The sequence below is a fragment of the Nycticebus coucang genome, chromosome 5 (genome assembly GCF_027406575.1).
Source record: "Nycticebus coucang isolate mNycCou1 chromosome 5, mNycCou1.pri, whole genome shotgun sequence".
NCBI classification, from domain to species: domain Eukaryota; kingdom Metazoa; phylum Chordata; class Mammalia; order Primates; family Lorisidae; genus Nycticebus; species Nycticebus coucang.
The window spans coordinates 57,905,134-57,930,246 of NC_069784.1; the positions used below are offsets into that span (position 1 = coordinate 57,905,134).

A 25,113-nucleotide genomic window follows, 5' to 3' on the forward strand; every position below is an offset into this window, starting at 1 on the left:
AGGGCAAGGAAACAGATAAAAGAAATCACTCATGAGGAAGAATCAGCAGAAAACTCCAGGCAACATGAAGAACCAGTCCAGAACAACCCCGCCAAGGGACCATGAGGTAGCTACTGCAGAGGATTCCACCTATACAGAAAAGTTAGAAATCACAGAAAGGGAATTTAGAATACACTTCTTGAGGGGATTGTTGGCAACATGGCAGCCGAGTAACAGCTTCCTTGCATCTGGGCACCGTGAGTCTGGGGAGATAGGATTCCAGGCATCTCTGGCTGGTGGGAACTGCCTATCATCACTCCTATGAGGATACAGGGAGTCACCGAGAGACTTCTGGACCCCAAGAGGAGGACTAAAACAGTGGAAAACCGGCAAGTGGTCGCGTGTGTTCAATCCGTCTAAACCCGCTCACAACTTCCACAGGCACAAGAACTTAAAGAGCAAGAGGAAGTGAAAGGAAAATTAGGGAAAGGAAACAGATAAAAGAAATCACTCATGAGGAAGAATCAGCAGAAAACTCCAGGCAACATGAAGAACCAGTCCAGAACAACCCCGCCAAGGGACCATGAGGTAGCTACTGCAGAGGATTCTACCTATACAGAAATGTTAGGAATGACAGAAAGGGAATTTAGAATACACATGTTGAAAACAATGAAAGAAATGATGGAAACAATGAAGGAAACTGCTAATAAAGTGGAAAATAACAAAAAGGAAATCCAAAAACAGAATCAAATCAGAGATGAATGATATGAAGAATATAAAAAGGATATAGCAGAGCTGAAGGAAATGAAACAGTCAATCAGGGAACTTAAAGGTGCAACGGAAAGTATCAGCAACAGGTTAGACCATGCAGAAGAAAGAATTTCAGAGGTAGAAGACAAAGTTTTTGAGATAACTCAGATAGTAAAAGAGGCAGAAAAGAAGAGAGAGAAAGCAGAACGTTCACTGTCAGAATTATGGGACTTTATGAAGCGTTCCAACATACAAGTTATAGGAATTCCAGAAGGGGAAGAAGAATGCCCCAGAGGAATGGAAGCCATACTAGAGAATATTATAAAAGAAAATTTCCCAAACATCACCAAAGATTCTGACACACTGCTTTCAGAGGGATATCGGACCCCAGGTCGCCTCAACTCTAACCGAGCTTCTCCAAGACACATTGTGATGAACCTGTCCAAAGTCAAGACAAAAGAAAAGATTCTGCAAGCTGCCAGGAGTAAGCGCCAGTTGACCGACAGGGGCAAATCCATCAGAGTGACCGCAGACTTCTCTAATGAAACTTTCCAAGCAAGAAGACAATGGTCATCTACCTTTAATCTACTTAAACAGAACAATTTCCAGCCCACAATTCTGTACCCTGCTAAGCTAAGCTTCAAAATTGACGGAGAAATCAAATCATTTACGGATATACAAACATTGAGGAAATTCGCCACAACAAGACCAGCTCTACAGGAAATACTTCAACCTGTTCTGCACACTGACCACCACAATGGATCAGCAGCAAAGTAAGAACTCAGAAATCAAAGGACAGAACCTAACCTCCACACTGATGCAAAAGATAAAACTAAGCAATGGACTCTCACCAAATAAGACGAATAGAATACTACCACACTTTTCAATTATCTCCATAAATGTTAATGGCTTGAATTCCCCACTGAAGAGACATAGATTGGCTGACTGGATTAAAAAACACAAGCCATCCATTTGCTGTCTGCAAGAAACACACCTGGCTTCAAAAGACAAATTAAAGCTCCGAGTCAAGGGTTGGAAGACAATTTTTCAGGCAAATGGAATTCAGAAGAAAAGAGGAGTTGCAATCTTATTTTCAGATACATGTGGATTTAAAGCAACTAAAGTCAAAAAAGACAAAGATGGTCACTTTATATTGGTCAAGGGAAAACTACAACAAGAAGACATTTCAATTCTAAATATTTATGCACCCAATTTAAATGCTCCCAGATTCTTGAAGCAGACCTTACTCAGTCTGAGCAATATGATATCTGATAATACCATCATAACAGGGGAATTTAACACTCCTCTTACAGAGATGGACAGATCCTCTAAACAGAAATTAAACAAAGATATAAGAGATTTAAATGAGACCTTAGACCAACTATGCTTGATAGACGCATATAGAACACTCCACCCCAAAGACAAAGAATATACATTCTTCTCATCACCCCATGGAACATTCTCCAAAATTGATCATATACTGGGACACAAAACAAATATCAACAGAATCAAAAGAATTGAAATTTTACCTTGTATCTTCTCAGACCATAAGGCACTAAAGGTGGAACTCAACTCTAACAAAAATACTCGACCCCACCCAAAGGCACGGAAATTAAACAATCTTCTGTTGAATAACAGATGGGTGCAGGAAGAAATAAAACAGGAAATCATTAACTTCCTTGAGCATAACAACAATGAAGACACAAGCTACCAAAACCTGTGGGATACTGCAAAAGCAGTTTTGACAGGAAAATGCATCGCTTTAGATGCCTACATTCGAAAAACAGAAAGAGAGCACATCAACAATCTCACAAGTGTTCTTATGGAATTGGAAAAAGAAGAACAATCTAAGCCTAAACTCAGTAGAAGAAAAGAAATATCCAAAATCAAATCAGAGATCAATGAAATTGAAAACAAAAGAATCATTCAGAAAATTAATGAAACAAGGAGTTGGTTTTTTGAAAAAATAAATAAAATAGATAAACCATTGGCCAGACTAACTAGAAATAGAAAAGTAAAATCTCCAGTAACCTCAATCAGAAACGATAAAGGGGAAATAACAACTGATCCCACAGAGATACAAGAGATCATCTCTGAATACTACCAGAAACTCTATGCCCAGAAATTTGACAATGTGAAGGAAATGGATCAATATTTGGAATCACACCCTCTCCCTAGACTTAGCCAGGAAGAAATAGAGCTCCTGAACAGACCAATTTCAAGCACTGAAATCAAAGAAACAATAAAAAAGCTTCCAACTAAAAAATGCCCTAGTCCAGATGGCTTCACTCCAGAATTCTATCAAACCTTCAAGGAAGAGCTTATTCCTGTACTGCAGAAATTATTCCAAAAAACTGAGGAAGAAGGAATCTTCCCCAACACATTCTATGAAGCAAACATCACCCTGATACCAAAACCAGGAAAAGACCCAAAGAAAAATGAGAATTTCAGACCAATCTCACTCATGAATATAGACGCAAAACTTCTCAACAAAATCCTAGCCAATAGATTACAGCTTATCATCAAAAAAGTCATTCATCATGATCAAGTAGGCTTCATCCCAGGGATGCAAGGCTGGTTTGACATACGCAAGTCCATAAACGTTATCCACCATATTAACAGAGGCAAAAATAAAGATCACATGATCCTCTCAATAGATGCAGAAAAAGCATTTGATAAAATCCAGCATCCTTTTCTAATGAGAACACTGAAGAGTTGAGGCATAGGTGGCACATTTCTAAAACTGATTGAAGCTATCTATGAAAAACCCACAGCCAATATTGTACTGAATGGAGTAAAACTGAAAGCTTTTCCTCTTAGAACTGGAACCAGAAAAGGTTGTCCTCTGTCACCTTTACTATTCAACATACTGCTGGAAGTTCTAGCCAATACAATTAGGCAAGACAAGGAAATAAAGGGAATCCAAATGAGAGCAGAGGAGGTCAAACTCTCCCTCTTTGCTGACATATGATCTTATACTTAGAGAACCCCAAAGACTCAACCACAAGACTCCTAGAAGTCATCAAAAAATACAGTAATGTTTCAGGATATAAAATCAATGTCCACAAGTCAGTACCCTTTGTATACACCAATAACAGTCAAGATGAGAAGCTAATTAAGGACACAACTCCCTTCACCATAGTTTCAAAGAAAATGAAATACCTAGGAGTATACCTAACGAAGGAGGTGAAGGACCTCTATAAAGAAAACTATGAACTCCTCAGAAAGGAAATAGCAGAGGATATTAACAAATGGAAGAACATACCATGCTCATGGATTGGAAGAATCAACATTGTTAAAATGTCTATACTTCCCAAAGCAATCTACCTATTCAATGCCATTCCTATCAAAGTACCTACATCGTACTTTCAAGATTTGGAAAAAATGATTCTGCGTTTTGTATGGAACCGGAAAAAACCCCGTATAGCTAAGGCATTTCTTAGTAACAAAAATAAAGCTGGGGGCATCAGCATACCAGATTTTAGTCTGTACTACAAAGCCATAGTGCTCAAGACAGCATGCTACTGGCACAAAAACAGAGACATAGACACTTGGAATCGAATGGAACACCAAGAAATGAAACTAACATCTTACAACCACCTAAACTTTGATAAACCAAACAAGAACGTACCTTGGGGGAAAGACTCCCTATTCAATAAATGGTGTTGGGAGAACTGGATGTCTACATGTAAAAGACTGAAACTGGACCCACACCTTTCCCCACTCACAAAAATTGATTCAAGATGGATAAAGGACTTAAATTTAAGGCATGAAACAATAAAAATCCTCAAAGAAAGCATCGGAAAAACACTGGAAAATATTGGCCTGGGGAAAGACTTCATGAAGAAGACTGCCATGGCAATTGCAACAACAACAAAAATAAACAAATGGGACTTCATTAAACTGAAAAGCTTCTGTACAGCCAAGGAGACAGCACCAAAGCAAAGAGACAACCTACACAATGGGAAAGGATATTTGCATATTTTCAATCAGACAGAAGCTTGATAACTAGGATCTATAGAGAACTCAAATTAATCCACATGAAAAAAGCCAACAATCCCATAGATCAATGGGCAAGAGACATGAATAGAACTTTCTCTAAAGATGACAGACGAATGGCTAACAAACACATGAAAAAGTGTTCATCATCTCTATATATTAGAGAAATGCAAATCAAAACAACCCTGAGATATCATCTAACTCCAGTGAGAATGGCCCACATCACAAAATCTCAAAACTGCTGATGCTGGCGTGGATGTGGAGAGAAGGTAACACTTTTACACTGCTGGTGGGACTGCAAACTAGTACAACCTTTCTGGAAGGAAGTATGGAGAAACCTAAAAGCACTCAAGCTAGACCTCCCATTTGATCCTGCAGTCCCATTACTGGGCATCTACCCAGAAGGAAAGAAATCCTTTTATCATAAGGACACTTGTACTAGACTGTTTATTGCAGCTCTATTTACAATCGCCAAAATGTGGAAACAGCCTAAATGCCCACCAACCCAGGAATGGATTAACAAGCTGTGGTATATGTATACCATGGAATACTATTCAGACATTAAAAAAAATGGAGACTTTACATCCTTCGTATTAACCTGGATGGACGTGGAAGACATTATTCTTAGTAAAGCATCACAAGAATGGAGAAGCATGAATCCTATGTACTCAATTTTGATATGAGGACAATTAATGACAATTAAGGTTATGGGGGGAAAACAGAAAGAGGGAAGGAGGGACGGGGTGGGGCCTTGGTGTGTGTCACACTTTATGTGGGCAAGACATGATTGCAAGAGGGACTTTACCTAACAATTGCAATCAGTGTAACCTGGCTTATTGTACCCTCAATTAATCCCCAACAATAAAATAAAAAAAGAAGAAAATCACCAAATTTTTGAAACAAAACAACAATCAAGACACGACTTATCAGAACCTCTGGGATACTACAAAGGCAGTCCTAAGAGAAAAATTTATAGCACTGCAAGCGTTCCTCAAGAAAACGGAAAGAGAGGAAGTTAATTACTTAATGGAACATCTCAAGCAACTGGAGAAAGAAGAACACTCCAACCCCAAACCCAGCAGAAGAAAAGAAATAACCAAAATCAGAGCAGAATTAACTGAAATGTAACAAAAGAATTATACAACAGATCAATAACTCCAAAAGTTGGTTTTTTGAAAAGATCAATAAAATAGATAAAACTTTGGCCAACCTAACCTGGAAAAAAAGAGTAAAATCTCTAATGTCATCAATCAGAAATGGTAACGATGAAGTAACAACAGACCCCTCAGAAATTCAAAAAATCCTTAACGAATACTATAAGAAACTCTACTATCAGAAATACGAAAATCTGAAAGAAATCAACCAATGCCTGGAAGTACGCCACCTACCACAACTTAGCCAGAATGAAGTGGAAATGTTGAACAGGCCTATATCAAGTTCTGAAATACCATCAACTATACAAAATCTCCCTAAAAAGAAAAGCCCAGGACCAGATGGCTTTACGTCAGAATTCTACCAAACCTTTAAAGAACTACTACCTATACTACTAAATCTCTTCCAAAATATCAAAAAAGAAGGAATATTACCCAACACATTCTACAAAGCAAACATCACCTTGATCCCCAAACCAGGGAAAGACCCAACAAGAAAAGAAAATTATAGACCAATATCACTAATGAGTATTGATGCTAAAATACTCAATAAGATCCCCACAAACAGAATCCAACAGCACATCAAAAAAATTATACACCACGACCAAGTGGGATTTATCCCAGGGTCTCAAGGCTGGCTCAATATACATAAATCTATAAATGTAATTCAGCACATAAACAAACTAAAAAATAAGGATCATATGATTCTTACAATTGATGTAGAAAAAGCTTTTGATAATAGCCAGAATCCCTTCACTTAAGAAAATTGGTATAGGAGGGACATTTCTTAAACTAATAGAGGCCATCTACAGCAAACCCACAGCCAATATCATATTGAATGGAGTTAAATTGAAATCATTTCCACTTAGATCAGGAACCAGGCAAGGTTGCCCATTGTCTCCATTGCTCTTTAACATTGTAGTGGAAGTTTTAGCCATTGCAATTAGGGAAGAAAAGGCGATCAAGGGTTTCCACATAGGTCAGAAGAGATCAAACTTCTACTCTTTGCAGATGATATGATCGTATATCTGGAATACACTAGGGACTCTACTACAAAATTTTAGAAGTGATCAAGAAATACAACAATGTCTCAGGCTACAAAATCAACACAAGTATATCTGTAGCCTTTATATATACCAATAATAACCAAGCTGAAAAAACAGTCAAGGACACTATTCCTTTCACAGTGTTGCCAAAGAAGATGAAATATTTGGGAGTATACCTAACAAAGGACGTGAAAGATCTCTACAAAGATAACTATGAAACTTTAAGAAAAGAAATAGCTGAAGAGGTTAACAAATGGAAAAACATACCATGCTCATGGCTCGGAAGAATCCACATTGTTAAAATGTCTATACGACCCAAAGCAATATATAATTTTAATGCAATTCCTATTAAAGCTCCATTGTCATATTTTAAAGATCTTGAAAAAATAATACTTCGTTTTATATGGAAGCAGAAAAAACCTCAAATAGCCAAAACTTTACTCAGAAATAAAAACAAAGCAGGAGGAATCACGCTACCAGACCTCAGACTGTACTACAAATCGATAGTGATCAAAACAGCATGGTATTGGCACAAAAACAGAGAAGTAGATGTCTGGAACAGAATAGAGAACCAAGAGATGAATCCAGCTACTTACCATCATTTGACCTTTAACAAGCCAATTAAAAACATTCAGTGGGGAAAAGATTCCCTATTTAACAAATGGTGCTGGGTGAACTCGCTGGCAACCTGTAGAAGATTGAAACTGGACCCACACCTTTCACCATTAACTAAGATAGACTCTCACTGGATAAAAGATTTAAACTTAAGACATGAAACTATAAAAATACTTGAAGAAAGTGCAGAGAAAACTCTTGAAAGAATAGGCCTGGGTGAATATTTTAAGAGGAGGACTCCCCAGACAATTGAAAGTGTATCAAAAATACACTACTGGGACCTGATCAAACTAAAAAGCTTCTGCACAGCCAAGAACACAGTGAGTAAAGCAAGCAGACAGCCCTCAGAATGGGAGAAAATATTTGCAGGTTATACCTCCAATAAAGGTCTAACAACCAGAATCCACAGAGAACTCAAATGTATTAGCAAGAAAAGAATATGTGATCCCATCTCAGGGTAGGCAAAGGACTTGAAGAGAAATTTCTCTAAAGAAGACAGACGCACAATCTACAAACATGAAAAAAAAGCTATTATCCTAATCATCAGAGAAATGCAAATCAAAACTACTTTGAGATATCACCTAACCCCAGTAAGAGTAGCCCACATAACAAAATCCCAAAACCAGAGATGTTGGCGTGGATGTGGAGAAAAGGGCACACTTCTACACTGCTGGTGGGAATGCACACTAATACGTTCCTTCTGGAAGGATGTTTGGAGAATACTTAAAGACCTAAAAATAGACCTGCCATTCGATCCTATAATTCCTTTACTAGGTTTATACCCAGAAGACCAAAAATCACAATATAACAAAGACATCTGTACCAGAATGTTTATTGCAGCCCAATTCATAATTGCTAAGTCATGGAAGAAGCCCAAGTGCCCATCGACCCACAAATGGACTAGCAAATTGTGGTACATGTATACCATGGAATATTATCCAGCCTTGAAGAAAGATGGAGACTTTACCTTTTCCTTTTCCTTTACCTTTTCTGATTAGAATTCTGAAAAACATAGGCATATTCTTCTTAGCAAAGTATCTCAGGAATGGAAGGAAAAGTATCCAATGTACTCAGCCCTACTATGAAGCTAAATTATAGCTTTCACATGAAGTCTATCACACATGAAGTCTATAGCACAAGACTATGAGGAAAGTCTATAGCTTTCACATGAAGTCTATAGCACAAAACTATGAGGAAAGGGCCAAGGAAGGGGAAGGGAGGGGGGAGGTTAGGTGGAGGGAGGGTAATGAGTGGGGCCACACCTACAGTGCATCTTAGAATGGGTACAGGCAAAACTTACTATAGACAGAATACAAATGTCTACATACAATAACTAAGAAAATGCCATGAAGGCTACATTGAACAGTTTGATGAGAATATTTCAGATTGTATATGAAACCAGCACATTGTATCCCTTGATTGCACTAATGTACACAGCTATGATTTAACAATAAAAATAAATAAATAAATAAAATGAATTCTCAAACATAACAACAATGAAGACACAAGTTACCAAAACCTGTGGGATACAGAAAAAACCATCCTGAGAGGAAAATGTATTGCCCTAGATGTCTACATTCAAAACAAAGAAAGTGAGTACATCCACATATTCAGAAACCAATGTATAGAATTGGAAAAGGAAGAACATTCTAATTCCAAATCCACCAGAAGAAAAGAAATAACTAAAATTAAATCAGAGATTAAGGAATTGAAAACAAAAGAATTATCCAGAAAGTAAACAAACCAAAAAGTTGGTTTTTTGAAAAAATACATAGATAAACCTTTAGCCAGACTAACTAGAAACAGAAAACTAAAATTTCTAGTAACCTCAATCAGAAACAATAAAAGGGAAATGACAACAGATGCTACAGAGATACAAGAGATTATCTCTGAGTACTACAAGAAACTTTAGGCCCAGAAATTTGATAACGTGGAGGAAACAGAACAATATTTGAAATCACACCATTTCCCTCAACTTTATCAAGAAGAAATAGATCTCTTGAAGAGACCAATTTCAAGCACTGAGATCAAAGAAACAATTTAAAAAATCTCAATAAGACAATGCCGTCATCCAAATAGCTTCACACCAGAATTCTATCAAACCTTCAAAGAAGAGCTTACAACCATACTACAGAAACTATTCCAAAAAACTGAGAAGGGAATCTTCCCCAACACATTCTATGAAGCAAACATCACCCTGATACCAAAACCAGTAAACGACCCAAATAAAAAGGAGATCTTCAGACCAATTTCACTAATCAGTATAGATGAAAAAATTCTCAATAATATCCCAGCCAATATATTACAGCTTCCCATTAAAAAAAGTCATACATTATGATCAAGTAGGTTTCATCCCAGGGATGCAAGGGTTGTTTAACATACGCAAGTCCATAAACATAATTCACCCAACAGAAGCACAATCAAAGACCATATGATCCTCTCAATAGATGCAGAAAAAGCATTCAATAAAATTCAACATCCTTTTCTAATTAGAATTCTGAAAAATATAGGCATAGGTGGCACATTTCTTAAACCAATTAAAGCCGTCTATGACAAATGCACAGCTAATATTATAGTGAATGGAATAAAACTAAAAGTTTTTCCACTCAGAACTGGAAGTAGACATGGTCGTCCTGTGTCACCACTATTATTCAACATAGTAATGAAAGGTCTAGCCAATACAATCAGGCAAGAGAAGGAAATGGGGGCAGAGGAAGGTAAAGTCTCCCTCTTTGCTAACAATATGACCTTATACTAAAAGAACCCCAAAGACTCAAATGCAAGACTCCTGGAAGTCATCAAAAAATACAGTAATGTCTCAAGACATAAAATCAATGTCCATCAATGTCCATAAATCAGTAGCTTTTGTATATGCCAATAACAGCCAAGCTGAGAAGCTAATCAAAGACACAATGACCTTCACAGTAGCTTCAAAGAAAATGAAATATCTAAAAATATACCTAACAAAAGAGGTGAAGGGAAAGAAGATTACAAAACCCTAAGAAAAGAAATAGCAGAAGATATTAACAAGTAGAAAAGCATACCATGCTCATTGCTTAGAAGAATCAACATTGTTAAAATGTCTATATTTGCCAAAGCAATCTACATATTTAACATAATCGCCATTAAAATACCAACATCATACTTTCAAGATTTGGAAAAAATAATACTTCATTTTGTATGGAACCGGAAAAAAACCTTGTATGGCAAAGGCAATTGTTACTAATAAAAACAAGTCTGGGAGCATAAGTCTACCAGACTTTAGGCTGTACTACAAGGCTATAATGATCAAAACAGCATGGTATTAGCCCAAAAATAGAAACATAGACACCTGGAACTGAATAGAAAACAGTGAGATGAAACTAATATCTTACAGCCACCTGACCTTCAATAAACCAAACAAGAACATACAGTAGGGAAAGAATCCCTATTCAATAAATGGTGTTGAGAGAACTGGATAACCCCATGTAAAAGACTAAAACTGGACCCACACCTTTCCCCACTCACTAAAATTGATTCAAGATGGATAAAAGATCTAAATTTAAGGCATAAAAAAATAAAAATCCTTGAAGAAAGTGTGGGGAAAACACTCGAGGATATTGACCTGGGGAAAGATTTTATGAAGAATACTCCAGTGGCAATTGCAATAACAACAAAAATAAACAAATGGGACTTAATTAAACTGAAAAGCTTCTGTACAGCTAAGGAGACAACAACAAGCAAACAGACAACCATCAAGAATGGGAAAAGATATTTGCACATTATCTGTCAGGCAAAAGCTTGATAATGAGAATCTACAGAGAATTCAAATTAAGCAACAAAAAAAGAGCCAACAATTCCTTATATCAATAGGCAAGAGACATAAATAGAACCTTCTCTAAAGAAGACAGACAAATGGGGCGGCGCCTGTGGCTCAGTGAGTAGGGCGCCGGCCCCATATGGCGAGGGCGGTGGGTTCAAACCCAGCCCCGGCCAAACTGCAACAACAAGAAGACAGACAAATGGCTAACAAACATGAAAAAAATGCTCATAGTCACTAATTACCAGATAAATGCAAATGAAAACCACCCTAAGATATCACCTGACCCCAGTGAGACTAGCCCACATCAAAAAGTCTCAAAGTTGCAGTTGCTGGCATCGATGTGGAGAGAAGGAAACACTTTTACACTGCTAGTGGGACTGCAAACTAATACAACCTTTTTGAAAGGAAGTATGGAGAATCCTCAAAGAACTCAAACTAGACCTCCCATTTGATCCTGCTATCCCATTACTAGGTATCTACCCAAAAGAAAAAAAAAATCCTTTTATCATAAGGACACTTGCACTAGACTTTATCGCAGCTCAATTTAGAATCACCAAATTGTGGAAACAACCTAAATGCCCACCAACCCAGGAATGAATTAACATGCTGTGGTGTATGTACACCATGGAATACTCTTCAGCCACTAAAAAAGATGGAGACTTTACATCTTTTGTATTAACCTGGATGGAGTTGAAACACATTCTTCTTAGTAAAGCATCACAAGAATGCAGAAGCAAGAATCCAAAGTACTCAATTCTGATATGAGGACAATTGTTGATCTAGTACATGGTGGGGGGTGGGGGAAGGGGGGAGTGGTGAGAGGGAAGGAGGGAGGGAGTCTGGGGCGTCACGGTATATGACACACCTCTTACAGGCAGTACACAATTACAAGAGGGACTTTACCTAACAAATGTAAACAGTGTAACCTGGTTCTTTGTACCCTCAATGATTCCCCAACAATAAAAAAAAAAGTTTGAGGCAGAGAAAAAAAAAAAACACTTTGAGGAGCATGATGTATTCACATTAAAAACAGAGCCTGCTAACATTTGTCTCTGTTATTATTATAAGAGCTACAGAAACATACCAAAAACTAGACAAAATAAAAAGACTTAAAATTTTTTTAACAGGGGGGCGGAGACAAGATGGCTGACTGAAGCCAGCTTTCCACAGAGGCTCCCATCCAGAAGGAGAGTTAAAGGAAAGAAATTTAGCAAGTAACTTGGTGGATTAGAGCTGCACCAATAGAGAAGGTTGAAGAACGCACATCAACCCCGCTGAGGCAAGCTGTGACCCCAAGGATACAAACAAAAGGTACAAAATCCATCACCAACCAGATGGGAGTCCCCTCCCCCATGAGAACAGCACAGAGTGCCCCACAAACAAACAAGCAGAGTTCAAATGTCCTGCCACTGCACTCCATGGGACACACCCTCTAAAAACTGGACCTACCTCCCCTACTGGAGTGCCATGGCATTCTCCTGCCAGGCATAAAACTGTATATATTCTCTACCTGCAATTCTGAGCTCCCAGCACTCCCCTCCACTCTCACTCTGAGGTCTGGAGGCCTGCCCCATAGGAGTCCAGATTCTTGGGTGATTTCTCGAAAGGTGTGAACAGGGCCTAGAATGCAACTGGTCAGTGCTGATTCTGTGGCATGGGAGTGAGGAGAGGACGGTAGGCTGAGACGGAACCACACTGGAGTGGCGGTGCCCCAGGTGCAGAGCAGCAGCCGTTTTTTGGCAACAATAGGGCTGACTCCCAGATATTCCAAAGCCACACCCCCTTTCGCCCTGGGCAACGAGAGGAGACCCAGCATCTTCTCAGGTGGCAACCACCTCGGAACAGATATGGGATGGAAATGCAGGCCCCATGTGTAAAGGGTTTGCCTGAGGCGGTACTGGCCTGGGTGGAGCATGGAAACCAGAAAATGCACACGCAGAGCCGGAAAATTCCCAGGGCAGGGCTGACCCAGAGGACCGCTTCACTGAGCCTAAGACACACCCGGCCCTCAGGGGATTGTCAACCTATAGACAAAGGAAGGCAGGAGGCTAGAACTGACGGCTAAGTGAATACAAACCTGCAGGAGTGAAGACAGGGCCTGAGGCCCAAGCTCTGGGAACTCAAAACAGCTTCTCTTCTGCAGGGGAATTTAGCAGGGACAGAAACAAATTCCTGCAAAATTGTTCTGTTCTGTTCTGTCAGTAACATCAATCAGGGGCAGAGCTGGAACTGAGTGAACACCCCACAGTCTCTATCAAGAATCCAAGATTGTCAGGCCTCACCTCCCCCTGCTGAATAGAGGCAAAGCGCAGCGGCCTGGCTGAGCAGACAGATTTCCTTGTGATTCAGGCAGATACAAACCACTGGAGTATCTGTTCACTACAGGCAACTGGGTGACAACCCTGTGGGGCTATCAGTGACTGGGTGTGACAGAGGTGCAAGGTGGGGAAAGAGGAATCAACTTTCCCATACTAATCTATTTGCTGGGTGGGTCCTCCTGACTTCACGGAGCACTGGAGCAAGTCATATCTGAGTAGTCCCCAGACCCCTGCAATCCAGTTGCCAGAGACCTTTTAAACTCTCCCACCTGAGACAGGTGCTGACTGAGACAATTGATTCATACCTATTGAACTGAGTCAATCGCCTGAGGACAATTCAAGTGGTGCCCTGGGTGTGTGGTTGTAGGAAGGTTTGATTTTCCTTTTCCAATTGTTTCCTGGGAGGGGTGGGGTGAATTAATGGTAGTATTTCTCCACAGCTGAGACTTCAACCCAGAGTAACTATTTCAGTAGGGTCAAACAGAGACCAGCTGAAAACAAGACAGAACCACTTAGCCCCACCACACCAAACAGGTCCCCAGTTTTTCAGGCCATAGCACTGTATGGGTCCTCAACAAAGCACCAGGGGAAAAATCAAATGGTATAAAATAATCATGGGGCAGAATCAGCATAAAAACTCTGGTAACATGAATAACAAAAATAGATCAACCCACACCACCAAGGAAAGATATGGCAGATGTAACTAAAATCCCATTCATAAACAGCTGGCTGAGATGTCAGAAATTGAATTCATAATTTGGATTTCAAACAAGATTAATAGAATGGAGGAAAATTTGGAATTAGAAATTAGAGGAGCAATTCAAAAGTTGGAATTAGAAACTCAGGGAGAAATTCAAAAGTTGTCTCAAGAATTTAACGAATTTAAAGACAAAACCACTAAAGAGTTTGACACACTGAAGCAAGAATTTGCAGCCCTCAAAGATCTGAAAAATACAGTAGCATCCCTCAGTAACAGAGTGGACCAAGCCGAAGAAGCGATTTCTGACACTGAAGACAAAGCTTTTGAATGCTCCAAAACTCTCAAAGAGGAAGAGAAATGGAGACCAAAAACAAATCATTCTCTCAGAAAGCTCTGGGATAATTTGAAGAAGGCTAATATCCACCTCATTGGAATCCCTTGCAAGGCACAGAGGCCCTTCTCCATGAAATTATGAAAGAGAATTTTCCAAACATGTCAAGAGATTCTGAAATTCAGATAGCAGACAGTTTAAGAACCCCAGCACGACTCAATCTGAATAAGACATGCCCCAGGCACATCATAATTAACTTCACTAAAGTTAATATGAAGGAGAAAATTCTGAAAGCAGCCAGATGTAAGAAATCCATTACCTACAAGGGGAAGAATATTAGAATGACTGCAGATTTCTCTGCTGAAACTTTTCAAGCCAGAACAGGGTGGTCTTTTTCTCTCCAAAAGCAAAATAACTGCCAACCCCGGATCCTGTATAGAGCTAAACTGAGTTTTATTTATGATGGAGAAATTAAATATTTTAATGACATTCATATGTTGAAGAAATTTGCCATAACCAAAACAGCTCTTCAGGATATTCTCAGACCTATCCTCCATAATGACCAGCCCAATCCTCTATCACAAAAGTAAACTCACTCAGAAATTATTGATCAAACTCCAACTTCCACAGTGGCGAAATGATTAACAATGTCCACTGGACTTTTGAAAAACTCTATATCCAAAATTTTACCAGACTTATCAATATTCTCCATTAATGTGAAGGGCTTAAACTGTCCTCTAAAGAAGCACAGGTTAGCTGACGGGATACAAAAACTCAGGCCAGTTATTTGCTGCATAAAAGAGTCACATCTTACCTTAAAAGATAAATATAGACTCAGGGTGAAAGGATGGTCATCCATATTTCAGGCAAATGGTAATCAGAAAAAAGCAGATGTTGCGATTCTATTTGCAGACACAAAAGGCTTTAAACCAACAAAAGTAAGGAAGGATAAGAATGATCACTTCATATTTGTTAAGGGTAATACTCAATATGATGAGATTTCAATTATTAAAATGTGCCTAAATTTATAGGAGAAACTCTAACAGAAGTGAGTAATGTGATTTCCTCCAGCTCCATAATAGTGGGAGATTTCAACACTCCTTTGGCAGTGTTGGATAAATCCTCCAAGAAGAAGCTGAGCAAAGAAATTTTATTTTATTTTTTTCTTATTTTTTTTTTATTAAATCATAGCTGTGTACATTAGTATGATCATGGGGCACCAAACACTTGGTTCAGAGACCATTTGACACATTTTAGATTGAAACCTAACCATCCAACATTTGGATTTATCAGACATCTACAGAACATTTTATCCCAAGAAAACTGAATACACATACTTCTCATCAGCCCACGGAACCTACTCCAAAATCAATCACATCTTAGGTCACAAGTCTAACAGCAGTAAATTTAAAGGAATAGAAATTATTCCTTGCATCTTCTCGGACCACCATGGAATAAAAGTTGAACTCAGTAACAACAGGAATATGCATACTCATACAAAAACATGGTAGTTAAATAATCTTATGCTGAATGATAGATGGGTCAGAGACAAGATTAAGAAGGAAATTGCCAAATTTCTGGAACAAAACGACAAGGAAGACACGAATTATCTAATCTCATCTCTAATCTCATCAATCAGAAATGACAAAGATGAAATAACAACAGACTCCTCAGAAATTCAAAAAATCCTTAATGAATATTACAAGAAACTTTATTCTCAGAAATATGAAAATCTGAAGGAAATTGACCAATACTTGGAAGCACGTCACCTTCCAAGACTTAGCCAGAATCAAGAGGAAATGTTGAACAGGCCAATATCAAGTTCTGAAATAGCATCAACCATACAAAATCTCCCTAAAAAAAAAGCCCAGGACCAGATGGCTTCACGTCAGATTTCTACCAAACCTTTAAAGAGGAATTAGTACCTATATTACTCAACCTGTTCCAAAAATACAAAAAGAAGGAAGACTACCCAAGACATCCTATGAAGCAAACATCACCCTAATCCCCAAAACAGGAAAAGACCCAACAAAAAAAGAAAATCATAGACCAATATCACTAATTAAAATAGATGCAAAAATATTCAACAAGATCCTAACAAACAGAATCCAGCAACATATCAAACAAATTATACATCATGACCAAGTCGGTTTTATCCCAGGGTCTCAAGGCTGATTCAATATACATAATTCTATAAGTATAATTCAGCACATAAACAAATTAAAAAACAAAGACCATATGATTCTCTCATTTGATGCAGAAAAAAGCTTTTGATAATATCCAGCATCCCTTCATGATCAGAACACTTAAGAAAATTGGTTTAAAGCCTATTGTGTCTGCAAATAAAATTGCAACACCTGCTCTTTCCTGGTTACCATTTGCCTGAAATATGGATGACCATCCTTTCACCCTGAGTCTGTTATTTGTCTTTTAAGTTAAGATGTGACTTGTAAGCAACAGATATCTGGTCTGAGTTTTTGTATCCAGTCAGCTAACCTATGTCTCTTTAGAGGACAGTTTAAGCCATTCACATTAATGGAGACTATTGATAAGTTTGGTGAAATTTTGGGTATCGAGTTTTTCAAAAGTCCAGTGGACATTTTTAATCCTTTCGCCATTGTAGAAGTTGGAGTTTGATCAGAAGTTTCTGAGTGAGTTTACGTTTGTAGTAGAGGATTGTGTTGGTCATTATGGAGGATAGGTCTGAGAATATCCTGAAGAGCTGGTTTGGTTGTGGCAAATTTCTTCAACATATGAATGTCGTTAAAGTATTTAATTTCTCCATCATAAATGAAGCTCAGTTTAGCTGGATACAACAACCAGGGTTGAAAGTTATTTTGCTTTAGGAAATTAAAAGTCGATGACCACCCTCTTCTGGCTTGAAAAGTTTCAGCAGAGAGATCTGCAGTCATTCTAATGTTCTTTCCTTTGTAGGTAATGGCTTTCTTTCGCCTGGTAACCTTGAGAATTTTCTCCTTCATGTTAACTTTAGTGAAGCTAATTATGATATGTCTGGGGGATGACTTATTGGGGTTGAATCATGCTGGAGTTCTGAAACTGTCTGCTATCTGAATTTCAGAATCTCTAGGCATGTCTGGAAAATTCTCTTTCATAATTTCATGCAGAAGGGCCTCTGTGGCCATCGATGCCACTTTATCATTTTCTAGAACTCCTATTATTCGTATATTGGCCTTCTTCGAATTATCCCAGAGCTCTCTGGGATAATTGACCCATTTTTTTCCTCTCCATTTCTCTCCATTTTATCTCCATTTCTCTCCATTTCTCTTCCTCTTTGAGAGTTTGGGAGCATTCAAAGGCTTTATCTTCAATGTCAGAAATCCTTCCTTCTGCTTGCTCCATTCTGTTGCTGAGGGATTCTACTGTATTTTTCATATCTTTGAGGGCTGCAAATTCTTGCGTCAGTGTGTCTAAGTCTTTGGTGGTTTTGTCTTTAAATTCATTAAATTCTTGAGACAACTTTTGAATTTCTCCTCGGATTCCTAATTCCATTTTATCAAACTTGTCTGCAATCCAAATTCTGAATTTGATTTCAGACATGTCTGCCAGTTGTTTATGAATTGGATCTTCAATTACATCCGCCATATCTTTCCTTGGGGGGGTTGATCTATTCCAGTTATTCATGTTACCAGAGTTTTTCCACTGATTATGCCCCATGGTTGTTTTACTCCCTTTGATTTTTCCCCTGGGGGTTTGTTGAGGGCCCATTCAGTGTTGTGGCCTGAGAGACTGGGGCCCTGTCTGGTGTGGTGGGGCTAAGTGGTTCTGACTTATTTTCAGCTGGCTTCTGTTTGACTCCAGTGAAGCACTTGCTCTGGGGTTGAAGTTTCAGTTCTCTGAGTCAGCCCTGCCCTGGAAGTTTCCCGGGTCTGTGAGTCGCCTCAGGCAAATCCTATACTGAGGGGTGGCCTCCTCTAGTTGCCCAGGGAGACAGGGGTTGTGTTCCCTGTGACAGCTGCCTCAGGGAACTGCCACTCTGATGTGGGTCTCCCCCAGCCTCATTCCTGCATCCCAGAGTCAGGACCAACCAGCCGCAGTTCAGGCACTGTCCATGCCCCGACGAATCCCCCAAGAATCTGGACTCCTGGGGGACAGGACTCCAGATCCCAGAGTGAGGGTGGGGTGGGGTGCCAGGAGCCCAGAGCCACCGGCAGTGAGCACACTCAGTTCCTCCCAATCTTTTGCCCGCCGCACCACCGCAGCCCAAGCCTCCAGGTTTCAGAGTGAGGGCAGGTTGGGGGGAGAGGTGGGAGCCCAGGGCCGCCAGCAGTGAACACACTCAGTTCCACTTAGTTCCTTGCCTGGCCAAATGGCAGGCACTCAGGTCTCCAGATCACAGAGTGAGGGCGGGGGGAGCGCCGGGAGCCCAAAGCTGCCGGGAGTCCAGAGCCGCTGGCAGTGAGCACACTCATTTCCTCCCAGTCTCTCGCCCAGCTGCACCAAAGCAGCTCAAGCCTTCAGGTTTCAGAGGGAGGGTGGGGTGGGAGGAGCCGTGGGAGCCCAGAGCCGCCGGCAGCGAACACACTCAGTTCCACCCGGTTCCTTGCCTGGCCACATGGCAGGCGCTCAGGTCTCCAAACCATAGAGCAAGGGCGGGGGGAGCACCAGAAGCCCAGAGCAGCTGGGAGCCCAGAGCCGCTGGTAGTGAGATCACACAGTTCCACTCAGTTTTATGCCTGGTTGTATTGCTGCCCAAGAAGGGCTGCTGCACCACGCCTCAGGGAAGCACCACCCTGGACACCTCAACTGACTGTCCTCCCCTCTCTCCTGTGCCCCAGAATCAGCGCTGACCAGCTGCAGCTTGGGCACTGTCCTCCCCCCTCTAGAAGTCACCCAAGAATCCGAACTCCTGGGGGACAGGCTTTCAGACCTCAGAGAGAGTGGAGGGGAGTGCTGGGAGCTCAGAGTTGCCAGCAAAGGATATTTACAATTTTATACAGTTTTATGCCTGGCAGGAGAACATCTAGGCACCCTAGTAAGGGAGGTAGGTCCAGATTTTAGTAGGTCTCTCCAATGAAGTGTAGTGGGAGGGCCTTTGATTTCTTCCCATTTGTTTGTGGGGCTCTTAAGCCGATCAGATGGGGGAGGGGGGACTCCCGTCCACTTGGTGATGGGTTTTGTACCTTTTGTTTGCGTCCTTGTGGTCGCAGCTCTCTTCAATGGGGTTGATGTGCGTTCTTCAACTTTCTCTCTTGGTGCTGCTCGAATCCATCAGGTTACTTGCTAAATTTTCATCCATTAACTCTCCTCCAGGACGGGAGCCTCTGTGGAAAGCTGGCTTCAGTCCGCCATCTTGTCTCCACCCCAACACCAGGGATTCTACTACAAAACTCTTAGAAGTGATCAAGGAATACAGCAGTGTCTCAGGTTACAAAATCAGCATTCATAAATTGGTAGCCTTTATATATACCAACAATAGTCAAGCTGAAAAAAGCACTTAAGGACTCTATTCCATTCACAGTAGTGCCAAAGAAGATGAAATATTTGGGAGTTTATCTAACAAAGGATGTGAACCATCTCTATAAAGAGAACTATGAAACTCTAAGGAAAAAAATAGCTGAAAATGTTAACAAATGGAAAAACATACCATGCTCATGGCTGAGAAGAATCAACATTGTTAAAATGTCCATACTACCCAAAGCAATATACAATTTTAATGCAATCCCTATTAAAACTCCACTGTCATACTTTAAAGATCTTGAAAAAAATCTAAATTTTTAGGGATCTAAAAATAGATCTGCCATTCAATCCTATAATTCCTCTACTAGGTATATATCCAGAAGACCAAAACTCACATTATAGCAAAGATATTTGTACCAGAATGTTTATTGCAGCCCAATTCATAATTGCTAAGTCATGGAAAAAGCCCAAGTGCCCATCAATCCACAAATGGATTAATAAATTGTGGTATATGTACACCATGGAATACTATGCAGCCTTTAAGAAAGATGGAGACTTTACCTCTTTCATGTTTACATGGATGGAGCTGGAACATATTCTTCTTAGTAAATTATCTCAAGAATGGAAGAAAAAGTATCCAATGTACTCAGCCCTACTATGAAACTAATTTATGGCTTTGACATGAAAGCTATAACCCAATTATAACCTAAGAATAGGGGGAAGGGGGAAAGGGAGGGGAGGGAGGGGGGAGGAGGGTGGAGGAAGAGTGATTGGTGGGATTACACCTGTGGTGCATCTTACAAGGGTACATGTGAAACTTAGTAAATGTAGAATGTAAATGTCTTAACACAATAACTAATAAAATGCCAGAAAAGCTATGTTAACCAATGTGATGAAAATGTATCAAACGGTCTCTAAAACCAGTGTATGGTGCCCCATGATCACATTAATATACACAGCTATGATTTAATTAAAAAAAAATCTTGAAAAAAATAATACTTCATTTTATATGGAAGCAGAAAAAACCTTGAATATCCAAGACATTACTCAGAAATAAAAACAAAGCAAGAGGAATCACATTACCAGACCTCAGACTATACTATAAATTGATAGTGATCAAAACAGCATGGTACTGGCACAAAAACAGAGAAGTAGATGTCTGGAACAGAATAGAGAAACAAGAGATGAATCCAGCTACTTACCATCATTTGATCTTTGACAAGCCAATTAAAAACATTCAATGGGGAAAAGATTTCCTATTTAACAAATGGTGCTGGGTGAACTGGCTGGCAACCTGTAGAAGACTGAAACTAGACCCATACCTTTCACCATTAACTAAGATAGACTCTCACTGGATTAAAGATTTAAACTTAAGACATGAAACTATAAAAATACTAGAAGAGAATGCAGGGAAAACCCTTGAAGAAATCAGTCGAGGCGAGTATTTTATGAGGAGGACCCCCTGGGCAATTGAAGCAGCTTCAAAAATACACTACTGGGACCTGATCAAACTAAAAAGCTTCTGCACAGCCAAGAACACAGTAAATAAAGCAAGCAAACAGCCCTCAGAATGGGAGAAGATATTTGCAGGTTATGTCTCCAACAAAGGTTTAATAACCAGAATCCACAGAGAACTCAAACGTGTAAGCAAGAAAAGAACAAGTGATCCCATCGCAGGTGGGGCAAGGGACTTGAAAAGAAACTTCTCTGAAGAAGACAGGTGCGAAAGCAGCAGTCAGGCGTCTGCCACTGGAGCTGGCTTCGGCCCCATGTGTGCTAGTTGCCACAATGGAAGTCAAAGGGAAAAAAAATTCACAGGAAAGAGTACAAAGGCATCACAAGAAAAAAGCAAATTTCATAAAAACAATGATTCTGGTTTTTCAAGGACACTCCCAAGAAAAGGTGCTAAGGAAGGTGGATCTAAAATTACATCTAAGAACTTTGAGAAAAGTACCACAAAACCCGGGGGAAAGGGTCTGAAGCAGTTCAAGAATAAGCAACAAGGAGACAAAGCGCCAAAGAACAAATCCAGACAGCAAATAAATTCAGCAAGAAGAGAAAATTCTAGCCAGATGGTAAAAGTGATGAATCAGCAATCAAGAAACCCAAATGGGATGACTTCAAAAATAAGAAGAAAGAACTGAAACAGAATAGGCAACTCAGCGATAAGACCAACTATGACATTGTTGTTTGAGCAAAGCAGATTTGGGAGATTTTAAGAAGAAAAGACTATGACAAAGAAAAGAGTAAAGTTAATGAATTACTTGCAGAAGCTGATCCAAGGGAAAATTAAAACTATTGCATTTGCATGATTCAACTCGTGTGATTCAGTATTATATTCAGTATGGTAATAAAGAACAGAGAAAACAGGCCTTCGAAGAATTGCGAGATGATTTGGTTGAATTAAGTAAAGCCAAATATTCCAGAAATGTTGTTAAGAAATTTCTCATGTATGGAAGTAAACCACAGATTGCAGAGATAATCCAAAGCTTTAAAGGCCATGTTAGGAAGCTGCTGCGGCATGCGGAAGCCTCAGCCACCGTGGAGTACGCATACACTGACGAAGCCATTTTGGAGCAGAGGATCATGCTGATGGAAGAGCTCTATGGGAACGCATTCCAGCTGTACAAGACAGCAGATCACCCAACTCTGGAAAAAGTATTAGAGGTACAGCCAGAAAAATTAGAGCTCATTATGGATGAAATGAAACAGATTCTAACTCCAATGGCCCAAAAGGAAGCTGTGATTAAGCACTCATTGGTGCATAAAGTATTCTTGAATTTTTTTACCTATGAGCCCCCCAAACTCAGATCAGAAATGATTGAAGCCGTCCGCGAAGCAATGGTATACCTGGCGCACACACATGATGGCCAGAGTGGCCATGCACTGCCTGTGGCACGCACACCTAAGGACAGGAAAGTGATTATGAAAACAATGAAGACTTATGTTGAAAAAGTGGCTAATGGCCAACACTCCCATTTGGTTTTACTGGCAGCATTTGATTGCATTGATGACATCAAGCTTGTGAAACAGATTATCATATCAGAAATCATTAGTTCCTTGCCTAACATAGTGAATGATAAATATGGAAGAAAGGTCCTATTGTGTTTTCTAAGCCCCAGAGATCCTGCACATACAGTTCAAGAAATCATTGAAGTTCTACAGAAGGGAGGTGGAAATGAACACAGAGATCTGCCCACGGGAGTGCTTGGAATCCATTTCTCCAGCTTTGCTAAACAACCTGCAAGGGCATGCCCAGGAGATGGTTCTAGACAAGTCTGCGTGTGTGTGGGTGTCCAGCACTCTGGGATCTGCTACTGTAGACGTTCAGCCTGCCATGAATGCCATTGCCAGCTTGGCAGCAGCAGAACTGCATCCTGGTGGCAAGGATGGAGAGCTTCACGTTGCAAAGCATCCTGCAGGACATCTAGTTCTGAAGTGGCTCATAGAGCAAGATGAGAAGATGAAAGAGAGTGTGAGGGAGGGTTGTTTTGCAAAAATACTTGTAGAGCATGTTGGTATGAAGAACCTAAAGTCCTGGGCCAGTGTAAATCGAGGTGCCATTATTCTCTCCAGCCTTCTTCAGAGTTCTGACCCAGAAATTGCAAACAAAGTCAAAGCAGGACTAAAAAGCCTGGTTCCCACTCTGGAAAAAAACAAAAACACCAGCAAAGGAATAGAAACTCTACTTGAAAAACTGAGAGCATAGGTAGAAAAGAACTAAACGCAGGATGGAGTGATTTTTCCTGTTCTCTGCCTTCCCAACACAGAAGAGAATGGCAAGGGTTCAGCAGCAGCAAAGAAGGGTTGGGGTTCACCTCACTGGTAATTTGGGTGCTCTGAATATGTGTTTCTTCTTTTATAAGTATCTATTTATAAAATTGTTTTTTTTAAAAAAAAGAAGACAGGTGCACAGCCTACAGACATATGAAAAAATGCTCATCATCTTTAATCATCAGAGAAATGCAAATCAAAACTACCTTGAGATATCATCTAACTCCAGTAAGATTAGCCCAAATCACAAAATCCCAAGACCAGAGATGTTGGCGTGGATGTGGAGAAAAGGGAACACTTCCACACTCCTGGTGGGAATGCAAATTAATACATTCCTTTTGGAAAGATGTTTGGAGAACACTTAGAGATCTAAAAATAGATCTGCCATTCAATCCTATAATTCCTCTACTAGGCATATACCCAGAAGACCAAAAATCATGTCATAACAAAGATATTTGTACCAGAATGTTTATTGCAGCCCTATTCCTAATTGCTAAGTCATGGAAAAAGCCCAAATGCCCATCGATCCACGAATGGATTAATAAATTGTGGTATATGTACACCATGGAATATTATGCAGCCTTAAAGAAAGATGGAGACTTTACCTCTTTCATGTTTACATGGATGGAGCTGGAACATATTCTTCTTAGTAAAGTGTCTCAAGAATGGAAGAAAAAGTATTCAATGTACTCAGCCCTACTATGAAACTAATTTATGGCTTTCATATGAAAGCTATAACCCAGTTATAACCTAAGAATAGGGGGAAGGGAGAAAGGGAGGGGAGGGAGAGGGGAGGTGAGCGAAGGGAGGGTGATTGATGGGATCACATCTGCGGTTCATCTTACAAGGGTACATGTGAAACTTAGTAAAAGTAGAATGTAAATGTCTTAACATAATAACTAAGAAAATGCCAGGAAGGCTATGTTAACCAGTGTGATGAAAATGTGTCAAATGGTCTATAAAACAAGTGTATGGTGCCCCATGATCGCATTAATGTACACAGCTATGATTTAATAATAAAAAAAAGAAAAAAAATTTTTTAACAAAGCAAACCTTTAGTTTTCCTCTTGTAGTCCTCCCTTTTTTCTAGACCAAGACCCATAGAAAAAAAAGGAACACAAGATCTGCCTCCAGCATGCAGGAGGGATGGGCTGAGCAAGGGCACTGGGCAGCTTGTGTGGACACAGCCCTGGTCTGGCCCTGGAGGAGCACATGGTCCCTGCCCACTCG

At 39.9% G+C, this 25,113-nt stretch overlaps 1 protein-coding gene and 1 pseudogene across 1 annotated transcript in view; one reads left to right on the forward strand and one right to left on the reverse strand.

Annotated features, from left to right (window-relative positions):
• The window catches only part of PGLYRP4 (peptidoglycan recognition protein 4), a 47,213-nt gene that overhangs the window by 9,243 nt on the left and 12,857 nt on the right, over window positions 1-25,113 (reverse strand). The gene's annotated exons all lie outside the window — the stretch shown is intronic.
• On the forward strand, window positions 21,898-23,992 carry LOC128586169 (pumilio homolog 3-like; annotated as a pseudogene).